The sequence below is a fragment of the Triturus cristatus genome, chromosome 10 (assembly GCF_964204655.1).
Source record: "Triturus cristatus chromosome 10, aTriCri1.1, whole genome shotgun sequence".
Lineage (NCBI taxonomy): Eukaryota > Metazoa > Chordata > Amphibia > Caudata > Salamandridae > Triturus > Triturus cristatus.
In genome coordinates, this window is record NC_140593.1 from 448069067 (window position 1) to 448082484 (window position 13418).

Sequence of the window (13418 nt, forward strand, 5' to 3'; positions counted from 1 at the left end):
GACTCTCTCTATCCCCTCACCATATCAGCATCTTTCCACAAGCCATGTATTCCTCTATTCTTTCCCTCTCCCTTTTATTTCAATTCATATTACTTTCTTTACCTACTTGGGGCTCACAGTGGCATATGAACTCTCACCTGCAGGTGCATGCGGGGGCATTCTGTGGTGAGTTAGGTCCCTCATGTGGCATTTCTGAAATCTATAGCTTGACCAAACCCAAAACCTATTAACAGCAATAAATAACTCAGGCCCCCCTCCACGTCCAAAGTTTAACCTTAGAAAATTTATTTTTATGCCACTTTATAGCCATTTTGCAACAAGGATCCTAGGATCTTTGTTTTTGGCTGGCTTGGTTGAGATAAAATCTTATGGAAAATCTTAAGAGCTGAAACAGTTTTGGACACTTGTTCAAACCACTTTACTGCCAAAGGTCATATTTACACAAGGGATGGGGTCAGGGTGCTGTTTATAGTTGGTAATACAACCAGAACTCCCTTGGCTTGGGCTATGCGGTTAGTTTCTGAATCAAGTCCACTCCTAGACAACTTCCCAACTTTTTTGATGGAATTCAAGAAAATATTTGAATTGTCAAAATCTGAAATACTAGACTCAAGACATTATTTTGGAGGTAGATCAAAAGATCTCGGGATTTTCACAACTATAATTTCAAGTTTGAGGCCTGGCCCAAGGAAATCTATAGACCTGATTCAACTCTAGTCACCATGTTCCGTAAAGGACTGAAAGACAAGTTGAAAGATGCACTCTCAAGAATCAGCCATACAGCGCCCTTTCAATGTTTCTCCAACTGACCATCCAAACTGATAGCTGCATGCAGGTGAGAAGGGTGGAGGTTTTCCACAAACCTGCGTTCAAGGCCATGTTCAACACCCCCGACTGCGAGAAAGAACCAATAACTGCAAGATAGCTTCATAAGCAGTCCCTTGACTGAAGAAGAAAGATCTAGAACACATAAATTTGGGTTGTAACTATACTGTGGTCAAAGTTCCAGTTCCATTTGTCTTTCTCGTCAACCCAGGACTCGGAAAAGTAAAATGCTTGCCCCTAGTACAGGATATAGAGATGAGATCAAATGAGAAGACCTGCTCTAAGCCTCAAACTTTTCTGCGTTTGTTCTGTTTTAAGGAGAACTTCAGGTCCAGCCTCATCGTTATTTAGTACCAAAACTTATAACTGTCGAGTTTCAAATGTTTTTCATGGACATTCAATGGCCATCAGAATATCAGAACCCTGTTAAAAAGAAAAAGAACCTGAAAGTAGTTAAAGCTGTAGGTGTAAATGTAAAGCCTCATGATTTGTTACTGAAGAGAGACAGATCTTGCCACCCGGCATTTCAAACAATTACGTTTGACATAATTTGGTCTCCTCATTATTCTATTATCCTAGGCATCAATTGGTTAGCTTGACATAATTAAGTCCCCTGCAGAGTGTTTTTATTTCTCGTTCCTGAGAAGGTCACCTCTGTGCTTCGGCCCTGCATAGTCTATTGATGTCTTAATATAATCATGGTCAAAGATGGATATCCCTTGCCACTAATTCCAACGTTCTGGAAGCCGTTCAAAGCTTAGACTGACGAGGGGTGCGCTTAAGATGGGTGTGCTACCTAACTTAAATTAAGGCTGGTAACAAATTGAAGACCACTTTCAGAACACCATTTGGGCATTACCAATAGCCAGTTATGCCATTCCGCTTTTGCAATGCGCCGGCTGTCTTCCAGCAATTCATGAACACCATTATTTCTGACCTGATCCTTCAAACTAGGATTGTCACCCTCGACAATATTTTCTAAAGGATCCTTAACACCACTCATTGCATGTCAAAGAAGTGTTACAACAACTACGTAAAAACAAGTTGGTGGCCAAAACTGAAATAAATGCCTATGTGATCAGAATTCCATCGAACATCTGGGCTACATTCTTTCCTCGGAAGATATCACAATTTGCTCACAGAAGGTAAAGGCAATTTTAGATTGGCCTATTCCTTATTCAATACAAGAGACATAGAGCTTTCTGGGCCTAGCAAATTATTACAGGCAGTTTATAAAAAAACTTTCCAAAGATTATATCTCGAATCACTGATTAAAGAATAACAAGGTATTTCAACAGAATCATCAAGCCACCCTAGCATTTAAAAGATTGAAGGACTGAGTTTGTCCAGGACCCCATTCTTCAACAACCAGAAGTCAATAAACCATTCATTTTGGAAACCTAAGTTGCTGACCAAGCAGTGGGTGCAGTTTTGATTCAAACAGGTTCCGAAGGACAGGAACACAAGAGGGCTTACTACTCATGATAATTTACTCCACCTGAATTCAATTACGCAGTCCAAGAAAAAGAACTCCTCGCAATTAAATTAGTCGTTATTGAATGAAAACATTTCCTTCTAGATATTCAATTGCGGGTCACAGTTCGCACAGATCAAAAAAACCTCTTCTTGTTTCAATACTTGTAGGGTTAGAACAGCAGTCAAGCATTGTGGGCCCTTCCTTTCCACCAATATGATTTTTGTCTCACATATATACTTGGAACTGATAATACTGTTGTATACTCCCTGTTCTCAAAGGTATCATGAGGCAAAGAATATCAGCCTCTAAGAAAAGAAAGAATTCCAACTCAGGCATTCACCTCCACTTAAACCTCTTCCGTTATGGAACTGTTTCCTCAAACTCAGCTACTGGAGATTTAGGGCCTGATTTATATCTGCGGGACGGGTTACTCCATCACAACAGTGACGGATATCTCATCCGCCGAAATATAAATCCATTGGCTATAATGGGATTTCTATTTCGGCGGACAGGATATCCATCACCGTTGTAACGGATTAACCCATCTGCCATGATCTAAATCAGGCCAAAAATCATCTTCTGTGGCAAACCTTTATTCCTACAAGGACATTACAAAAGATGGTTCTTCAACTGTGTCCCAACTTCTTGATTTCCAGCCACAAGGGAAGAGGAATAACAGAAGAACCAGTTAGAAGAATATACTGGTGGTCTTCTCTCCTTCAAGATGTGCCAGATATGTCAGCTCTTGTGCGGCCAGAATAAGAGTGAAACACAAAAGAAAGTTGTTCAATCAATCAATCAATGAAAACTTTATTCGGATCATTACAATCCATAAAAGTACAGAAAAAAAAAAAACATAACATTTATAAAATCATACAATTAGACAATAAAATGCTGTTTTGCACATAAGGGGTAAACCATATTACTTTAGGACATTGTTAGCCGGGCACGAACCACAGTTTTTAGAAAAGAGCTCACGCGAAAGACAAGTTCATCGTCATCCAGGGACAAAATCATTGAAAATGCAAGTTCCAGGCTAAGGGGTTTTAATTTTTTAAAATACGGGGATAAAAACCATTTAATATACTTCATATAAAATTTACAAAAAAATAAAAAATGTAAAATTGTTTGCCTACTCTGAGAGTCACAAGGGCATGGCTCAGCACATTGGTCATTAAAATTCCATAAAGGAAAGCTAAGTGCATATTTAATGGTGTCTGCCCTAAGGCGAAATATAAGGCCACGCTCCCAATGGCTCAACGGAAGAGTTAAATAACTAGGTGTCGGATAAATTGTAAGATTATGGGCTAGGTATCCACGGACACTGGGTTTCAGAGACTCCCTAGCTACCCTTTCGGCGTCAAATAACATATAAGGTGCTTTTTTAAGTTCGCATTTGGTGGGGAGCACAGTGGTAGTTGGTTCTAGGAAGATGTTTTCAAGATTCACGCTGCGGAATACGCTAGACACCCCTGATAACCAGGGGATAGCCAGGCCCCTGTCGCAGTGTAGACAATCCTCGATGATATCCCTAGTCAAAATGGCGGCAGGGTTTTTCCAAATCGCCAACCAAAAAAGGGCTGGGCGTGCACGAATAAAATCCCCTATAAAATGCAACCCCAATTCCCTATGACATATAAAATGTGGGGAAGTGATAGGAGCACATAGAAGTTTCCTACAAAATCTGTGTTCCTCAATAATTAAATCGGAACATCTAGCGGTTCCCCAAACTTCAGCACCGTAGGTAGCAACCGGGACGCATTGGGTTTTGTATATTTTTAGAATAGCAGGCAATGCCCCGGTTAATTTTGGACGGGGGAGACTCAAAATACAGTTAATGGACTTTGAGAACTTACTCCTGGCGTGGGCTATGTGCCCATGCCAGGAGTTGTTCGCAGCAAAGACCACACCCAAGTACGGGAAACTGCTAGTAGCGCCCAATCTTTCAGCCCCCACAACTATACTGCCAATGTGACGCCTCTTCGGGCCACAAGACATTACAAAAGACTTCTTGAAATTAGTCTTCAAATCTAGGGAATCCATATGTGCAACAAAGCCATTCACTAAGATGCGTAAAGCGTTTGGGGTGCGCCCCATAAGGACCGCATCATCTGCGTAGAGCAGAGCGGGGAGATAATTCCCTTTTATTGACGGGACATCGGTAGTTAAAGAAACCAGGTGTTTGTGAAGGCCGTTAATATATATTATAAATAAGAGGGGGGCAAGGACGCAGCCCTGTCTAACCCCTCTATTAACTGTAACTAGCTCAGAGACCTCGCCCCCAATACCAATCCTAACACAGGCCTTCAAGTCTCTGTGCAAATAGGCCAGGAAATGTACCAAGGATCCATCCAGACCGTAATCCAGTAAAGCCTTCCATAATAACGACCTATTGACAAGGTCAAAGGCAGTGGATAGGTCCATAAAGGCCAGATAGATTGGGCAATTACGTGCTACGGTGTATTTGCCCAAAATGAGGTTCAGGTTAAGACACTGCTCCGCGGTACCGACTTTGTTGCGGAAACCCAACTGGCAGCTCTCTAAAATTTGGTTATCCTCGGCCCATAATAAAATTTTATTGTACAATACTCTCCCTAAAATCTTTAAAGTGTTATCAATAAGGGAGATAGGCCTGTAACATGCCGGTTGGGAGCGGTCGCCCTTCTTAAAGATAGGCACTATTATACTGGATGACCAAGTTGATGGTGGTGGAGAAGTAAAAGTTAAATTCTTAAAAACATTCAGCAGAAGTGGGGCCCATAAGTCAGGGTGAGCCTTAATGATATCGATTGGGAGGCCATCTGGGCCAGGGGCTTTATTCCCCGCACTCTGTGCGATGGCCTCTTCCACCTCAGATAATAATATATCGACCCGTAGGGGACTGTTAAATATTGGGGTTGCCGCCCCTGAGGGTGGGGCCGCGTAGATCTTAGAAAAGTGGTCCACCCATGCGGCTCCAGGGATGGTGCAATCCATTGGAGTCGCAAGCTGGCCCGAACAACGCAGGTCTTTCACCGCACCCCAAAAGATATCCCCCCTTCCCCGGGCGGCTGTTTGCGCTAGCACCTCCCAACGTTCCTCGAGGATCTCCTCCTTCCTTTTGCTTATGGCCAGTTTGTAGCGAATCCTGGCGTTTTTTACGTCAGACAGGTTCCTCGGGCTAGCAGATAAAACTAGTCGCAATTCACGGTTTGCCAAGGAACACTCATGGTCAAACCATCCCTGGTCTTCTGTAGTGGCGCGCAGTGGGATAGTAAGCTGTGCTCGAAGAACTGAGCAGATCTTAACAAAATCGTCTACTGCCCCAGGGTTAGGACTTAAGTCAGACAAACATGAGAAAAAAAAAAGCGGGAGGTTATCTTTAACCAGAGTCTGAACAGTTGTCATGACATTAATGCCCCTCCATTTTAATCTGAAATTGTTTGAGCCAGTGGAGAGGTCCCTAGCACCACATTCCTTATTGTAAACTGGTCGATGGATGATCTTCAGGCTGATCTTAATAGGATTATGATCCCCTTGGGACATTGGGATGACCATAGCCTTACTAATGCAATCTGCCAGCCCAGGGGAAATAAAAATGTAATCAATTGTTGAGGAACAATCTCTACCTCTAAATGTGGGCACTAGTGGGACAGTCGGGAAACGGTCCATAGCGTTCTCCAAATTATGTGTGCTCAAAAAGGTAGTTAGTTCCGCACCCCTTTGACACCCCGAGCCCAAATTACAGTCCTTGTTAATTGGGCAATGATCGATTAGTTTAGCGTTAAAATCACCACCCAGTACAAGGCCAGAAGTATCGTTAAAATCAGCCCTAGACTCCAAAGTGGTAATAAAATTGAAAAGGTTCTTAAAATGTAAATTAGATGATAAACTAAAATCATTATTATAAAAATTGATCAGAAAAAGACTAGCTTTCTGTTTAAATAAAATAGCCTGGAAATTCTGATTATTCGTCTGCAAGACCCTGGAAGAGCCTCCAACAGAGATGTTGATCCAAATGGATAAACCTCCCGAGGGGCGGCCCATCCTAGATTTAGTGGCAAGAATATTATAGCACTGAAACCCATTAACATGTAAGTTCTCAGTAGCCCACGTTTCCTGTAACATAACTATATCCTGACTCTGGATAAAGTTGACCCACCCAGGGTCTAAAAGCCTTTGCTTGAGGCCTGCTATATTCCAACTTATAATATTTAGAAAATTTGAAGTGCCAGTCCTTGGTACTGTACACCCCGGTGACTTGGCATGATCATCAGGGGGGACAGTTACGGGGGCTAACAGCGGAATAAGGTCCTCAATCAGCGACAGGGGAGAAGATTCATTACTCGATCTTGGTTGTCAATCAGGGACATCTAAATCAGACAGAGCCAAGAAACGATTGGCCAGAGGGAGGGCCGTAGATATAGTCATACAATTATTGGAGTTAGGTTTATAAAAGTGGCCAAGGGAAAACATGCATATATTCGTCGTAAGCCCTGGCAATAACTCAGGGGAGCGCATTAGAGACTGAACAATATGAGGTCTGGAAAAATTTATGACAATGCAATCCCCATTGATATTTTTGGCCGAATTGCCCACCCATCCCACTCTCCGCACCATTATAATATCATGCAATCTGGCCGGTTCAAAGCCCTTATGTTTCCCTAACCAGTCCACACACAAAAAAGTTGTTTTATTGATGACACTATGAAAACATACAATGCCTTGGGAAATCAACCCTACAGAACAGAATTTACTGTTGATTTACATTCTTCCAAGAAAAGGGTACTTTAATGATGGTAACACTAGACTTGTAAACTAAAATTGCACATTTCTCGGCCACACCGAAAATTCAAATGGCTTCTGAAATGGCTAAGATATTCTACTCTGAAATTTTTAAACTTGAGGAACTGCCTTCGAAGAGACATCTCTGATAAGGAGTGTCAGTAAGTTTATAAATTCAGGAAATCTTGCGTAATAAATTTAGAATTCAAAGAACATTACCTCCAGCATTTCACTCACAAGGAAATAGTCAAACTAAGAGACTGAATCAAACTTTAAAGAGTATTTAATACGCTACATTTCAGACTCCCAAGACTACTGGAAGGCTCTGTTGCACGTGGATGAATTTACCTAGAATATTTCAATTTACCATCCTCATGGTTCTTCAACGTTTTTTGCCTTGACTGGGATTTACCCACAAAATATTACAGACACCTTGGAAACTGAGGATCCTGTACCTGCAGTGCAAGTCTTGATGGCAAGACAAACAGGTTTGAGAAATTTTTATTCGGTCTTTAACCCTCTGAAAAAAGGAATTCAAGTCAATCAACATAGATGATCACTGGCATCCCGTAAAACAGGAGACAAAGTATAGAACTCTTCTGCCAATTTACCTTGTTCCATTCATAAAATCCAAGCTCTGTCCAAAGTTATATGGTCCTTTTGAAATCCCCAAGATCATTAACCCGGTCACTTTAACACTTAAGCTTCGTCTTCCAGGAAGGTTCATCCTTCCTTCCATGTTTCCTAGTTGAAACCTTATCTTCAACGTTCAGACTCTCTGGTCAAAAGGAAACCACCAGGACATTTGTGATTTATGGCATTTTAAAGGAATATTACTGTCTCCCTCATTGATTGAAAGGGGTATCATCCTTGTAATTGTTTCTGGGAACCGGCTGAAATGGTTCATTCTCCCCTTTTGATCAAGCAATTCTTTCTCAAGTTTCCCAGTAAAGCATTTGCTCCTAAAGGGAGGCAGAATATATAGAAAATGTCCTTACCTAATCGGGGCTCGCCGCAGCAAATGCCTACCCACCGAAACCTTGATCACATCGACCTCCTCTCTGGTTTCTGCGCAGCTTAGTTTCTGCTGAGGCACCTGTGGGACATTATGGGGAGCACTATTTCTACCACGAGGCTCGGTTTCTGGTCTACCTCCGGGCGGAGGCACTGTACTACAGGATCTGATGGCGCTCCTGATCTCCCACGCTCAGGCCTTGGGCCTTTGGGTTAACTGGCCCAAGTCAGTAGTTTTTCCCATGAAAGCGATCCCACTTAATCAGGGACAGGCCATGCCTGGAACCTCGCTGGAATGGGCATTCAACACCTTCAAATATCTGGGCATGCAGATCTAATACTCTAGCACAGATGTCATAATTGGGAACCCATGGTAAGGCAGTATCCAGAGCGCGTGCAATGCTGCCGTTCTGGCGTGGTCTCCCCTTGTCCCCTATGGGAAGAGTGGCCATTGCTAAAATGCTTCTTCTCCTGAGGCTTCTTTACTTATTTACTGCTCTTCCACACAGGCTGCCTCAGAGCATATTTAAAGAACTGGAGGTACTACTGGTGGCACTTATATGGGGATGCTCTAGGTCTAGAGTGGACCTTCGTAAACTGTACCTACCACTCACAGACAGGGGATTGGGGGCACCAAACTACGAGCACTGCTATGCTGCCGCACAGCTCCAGTGGCCAATGAGATGGCTAGCGAGGCCCAGGTGACAAATGTCCAGCTGGGCAATGCCCTTACGACTTACAGCCGCAATAGAATGGCTATCGGGTTCCACCACTCTGATACAAAAGAAGCAGGGCAACCTGTTAATGACGGCAGCCAGACACAGCTGGATACAATATGTGATGCCTAAGAGCCAAGCAGCAACATATGCACCTATTTTACCACTCGAGATTCTACCAGGTTAATTTGCTTGCCATGACCATCCGGAATTAGAGTCCTGGGCAGAGGTGGAACTGGATACCTGGGGCAACTTATTTGTGGATGCACAGCTACAGAGCCTGGAAGGGTCAATAGAGGACTTTGGCTTAATACTGTACTAGCGCAGCAATTCCACCAAACATGGGGGAACGTTGAGACAGAACCAGACACATCACAGGTGCTGCAGACTTTGCTTACACAAAATTATATCCACGAATGCTAGACTGAAATTTACGCTCTTTAATTATTTACACCACACATAACACCACACCGACTGGCCCGCATGTACCCCACATCTGTCGACATATGCCCTCGCTGCTCAGGATCAGACGCAAAGTTCCTCCACATGGTCTGGGCATGCCCTTGCTTTGGGGCCTACTGGAAAGAGATCGCGGCAACACTAGGGGAATCAACCGACACTAAACTTCCCGTGCAAGGCCTACACTTCTTACTTGGCAATAGATTCCTTGACCTAGCTTTGGCATTAGCAAAGGGGAGAATAGCTATGACCTGGAAATCGAGCGCAGCTCCCTGCACACGCATTCTGGCTATTGGATCTCCGCAAGTCATTGGTGGCGGAGCACACAACACACACACTGAAGGCACCCCGAGACCCCCCCCCCACAGACCAACCCCATGCAATGACAGGAATACTTGTCGTTTGTGGAAGGCAAATTGAATACACCTAGTTCCTCACAGAGATGAGATGGCTTCCTATGTCGGGCATTAGCAATAACATGCTAATATATAGAGACATGCGAGTTGGGGACCTCTCCAGGCATAACCTGGCTTAATTGAGCAAGAGCTACAGCTTTCGTGAGCACACAACAGCGCGATGCGCGCAACATCCCCCCCCCCCTCCTCCTCGTCATTGTTCCTGCTGTCCTTAAAAAGTACACATATAAGCAGTCACCCTAGCTCATATATGACCCGAATCACATAGTTGAGATCGTATAGGTTGTGTTCATTGTGAATTGGTTGGTTTGAAAATATAGCGATAGAAAAAAAGTCAGTTGGTTTATTTGCTGATTACAAAGTGGGCAACATACGTAGACATGTATAAAAAGTTAGATTCGGTTTTCTTTTATGTCACCAACATGCAGCGCAGCCTGGTTCCCCACCTAGCGCCAAGTGTATAAATGTCACTGTACTGTTTTGTATAATAAAGCTGGCAGATTGTAGTATGCGTAATCTGTGAAAAACCAATAAAGACGATTTAACAAAAAAACTTTAAGGTCACATGCTGTTTCTGCATTACATAAAGATCCATTTTGAGTCTAGATTGTGTCTTGCCTGGTTGCCCGCTTGCTGGACTCGTTTGGAGTGGTCATATTCCTAACTTTCCAGTGAACCTCATACTGCTTTTCAACATGCTGCTTGCCCTGCGTAATAGCAAGTTTTTCTTTTGAACAAGTTTTTTCCTTCCTATTGGGAATTATTTCAGAGGCAAATTCAGACTACAAGTGTAGCCTAGAGTAAGGAGTTAGTGCTGAAGGTAAAATGGTGTTTCTATGCACGAAGTAAGTCCTTCAACTATCGCTAAGAAGCAATGCTCTTGGCAAAATCAGCCAGTACAAAATGTCTAATTTATTAAAATACTAATGAAACATTCTGTCCCTTCCTCCTCAAATAACAATGACTAAATTAAGACGTGTATAACAGAATGTATCAGCTATGCCTATTTTGGGATCAAAAGGTAGAAATATCAACATTTTTAAAACCATTATAGCAATCGGGTAAAAATAAATTGTTCAGTCTGGCCATGCATATTCTATATTTTTATAACTTCAATTTAAAGTATTACTCTGAAGATTTAAGCTCTCTTAGCACTATATTTTTATACATCTATTATCAGCGAGTGCATGGAAAACAGTCTCAACCAAATGTGTCACAAGGAGTTTAAAATTACTAACCGAGTTCATCATTTAGCTATGCATTGCACATTTAAGGCACTTATCAATGGGCGTCCTGTGTTATGCGTTGTCTGTTCTCACATAAGCAGCTGTCCCACCACACCCTAACAGCTGAGTTAAACCGTAATTTCTGCTGCTAACGAGCACCACATTTAGACCTTGCACGCGATTTGTTACACACCAATTATTTTGCTTCAAATAATACAGAGTTTGCTTTTAAAGTTTCAATTATTTTATTTCAAGTTATACAGTATCTTCAGCCACTTAAAGCCAATATCTGGATGGGCTTCTATAGATCTGCAATTAGTGTTTTCCTTACAACTTTGATATTTAAAAGTAAAATGTCTGCCTAACTAATAACTCGTATATTGTAAGTTATTAAGCTTTGCTCGATTTTTTATTTGTTGGAAGAGCGAATTTGTGGGCACATACGGATGCAGAGAAAGCAACGGTCCTCCAAGGACATAAAGACCAACAAGTATAGACATCCTTAGGCAAAAAGCAGCATAGCAGTTCCATTTAGCTGCTGAGACCCAAGAGAAGCACCCCGAGGAAGTAAAGTGGGGAGGTGATGAAGCTGCAGCGAGCGAGACTTTATCCCACCCAACTTATTGCACTGCCATGAAATCTGGGGATATCCAGCCAGTGCTTGTACTGAAGTAGCTGGCGTGATGAAGCTAGATGGCACGGGAGACTTAAGCTGAGGGTTTAAGAGGACTGGTGATGCCAACAGCCAACACAAGGCTGAAAAGGGTTTCTGGACACTACCAGATGAAGTAGAAGCTTACCTGGAAAGCAACGCTAGACGGATGAATGCCTGCCTGACCTTTCCACATTCAATGCAGAAGGGGGCATGGGAAAGCTCTTTCATTTGTGTATGAGAAAGTTAAAACATGTAATGAAAAATTTGCCACCAATAAAAGAATTGTATTAATATAAAAATGTGCCTTGAGGTTCACATAAAAATGCGTAATAAATAGACGTTAGGAAAATGTTCCTTTATTAAATATGCAAAAGAGAAAATGCTGCTTATTCCTGCAGAAAGCTCTAATTTCTATCGTTCTCACACTGTTAGGCCTCACTATTCTTTTATTGTTCTCTATCCCTTTAAGAATATAAATGCTTTAACAAAAGATGAATTAATGTTATAACTGAATTGTAGTAACTTCCCTTTTTATGAATTGTGCGGTTTCCTCGAAATTGTATTTCTCTTATCCTCATACCATACTATTTCACTGTATTTAGATTGTTTCCTCTGCTACATATTTATAATGAGCAGGCGTATTTAATGACAGAAGATGCTTGTTGCAGCTTAAATTTCGTGATCTGACTAAGACATACCGGGTTTAAGTATTTCATTTCATAGAACTCCTTATTGTTACACAATGGGACAAGAAGCAGCTAATAGAATAGGCTTGCAAAAATGTTCTCATGAGAACTTTTACAGATGTACCTTATTGCAATCAGTTGCAGCCACATCTGAGTGACTTCATATCGACATGGACGTTTACCATATGAATAGAGGACGAAGATGACGGACCATCTGAAGATCTTCCTTCACTGGACGTGGATGACATATTTGCCTGGTTTTGCAACACGTTTAGTTGCTTTTCCATATAGTACGTGTTCCTAGCTAGAGAAAAAAGGCATTCTATGCACTCCTACCCATGCCATGCCCCTTAGCATTTTATGGTGCCAGCTCGAATTACCATAAACTATTCCAACTGTGATTTTCTTCAATTATCTTTGCTCTAAGTGAGGAGACTTTCTATCCCTATAACAATCAAAGCTATTCCTGTGGTTCTTTACTTCTACCCGTCTTAACGGTTGCTACTGCAGTTGTTGGGAGAACTCAGCAGAGTCAACGGAACTACCCTTTATGAGGAGTTCTACCCTTAATAGTCATCCGACTTTGCTCCAGAATTTACTTGCTCTTTTCCAGAAGAACTCTTTATGGGTTCTCAATAGGACAGGATGTGTAATTTAGTATAAAGTAAGCGACTATATTCTTAATGGAACACCCTGTTATTTTCCATGCTTCTAACCAAACTTATTTTCAACGATTTCTGTAGTTAGATCTATTTGACTAATCTGAATAAAAACAACAAAAATACCGACTAATTTCTTAAAGAGAAAATAAAGTTTTGAAACTTCATCAAACGTCTCTTTATTGGCTAATCATCAAATGCAAATAATGACGACTATTTTGTGTGATGCTCCATTCTAATATGGTGCTAAAGATTTATCGACTTAGGAAGGCGTGGAAATTCCAAGTTCTCCAAGTACGTTTTAAGGTGACTTCATATTTGTGAAATTTTTAAACAACTTCTATGCTTGCAAATGGTGTGCGGGAAGCTTGAGGCATAGCACATTGATTTTTATAATTTTAACACCCCCTTCAAATAGCAAACTTCATTGTAATGGGTAGGCCAGAGGAGCCATAGGCAAAGCATCAGTCACTGTGTGAGCAGCACTAGTTACAGTGCTTTTCATTTACATGTGATGAGTC

The 13418-nt window shown here is 41.9% G+C and overlaps 1 protein-coding gene across 2 annotated transcripts in view; it reads right to left on the reverse strand.

Moving 5' to 3' along the window:
• The window catches only part of KIF5B (kinesin family member 5B), a 721610-nt gene that overhangs the window by 648198 nt on the left and 59994 nt on the right, over positions 1-13418 (reverse strand). The gene's annotated exons all lie outside the window — the stretch shown is intronic.